The sequence below is a fragment of the Peromyscus maniculatus genome, chromosome 6 (genome assembly GCF_049852395.1).
Source record: "Peromyscus maniculatus bairdii isolate BWxNUB_F1_BW_parent chromosome 6, HU_Pman_BW_mat_3.1, whole genome shotgun sequence".
Taxonomy (NCBI): Eukaryota; Metazoa; Chordata; class Mammalia; order Rodentia; family Cricetidae; genus Peromyscus; species Peromyscus maniculatus.
Window position 1 is genome coordinate 134,606,104 of NC_134857.1, and position 476 is coordinate 134,606,579.

Genomic DNA, 476 nt, shown 5'->3' on the forward strand with positions numbered 1-476 from the left:
TTCGTTCGTTCGTTCGTTCGTTCGTTCGTTCATTCATTCATTCATTCATTCATTCATTCATCCATTGCAGTAGACTCTATTTTTCTCAGCAGTTATAGTTTTACAAAAATCTGAAAGGAAAGTGCAGTGTCTGGTGAACCCCAGCCTCCCCTTCCTTCTGGCCTTCTGTGACATACTCCTGTCACAGCAGAGGAATGGATGTTGTGAGCTTGTTCTTCTTACTCAATGTCCATGCTTTATGCAAGCCCCCCTGGCCCCTCACCTCTGTTCTCTCCTCTTGCAGCTTGAATTCGTCTGTCAGGGAAGTGATGTGGGGGACAGGAAGGAGATGGGAAGTGATGTGGGGGACAGGAAGGAGATAGGAAGTGATGTGGGGACAGGAAGGAGATGGGAAGTGATGTGGGGACAGGAAGGAGATGGGTCCTGGTCCCAGACTGAATAAAGAGAATGGAGCCAAACACAGACATACACAAAAC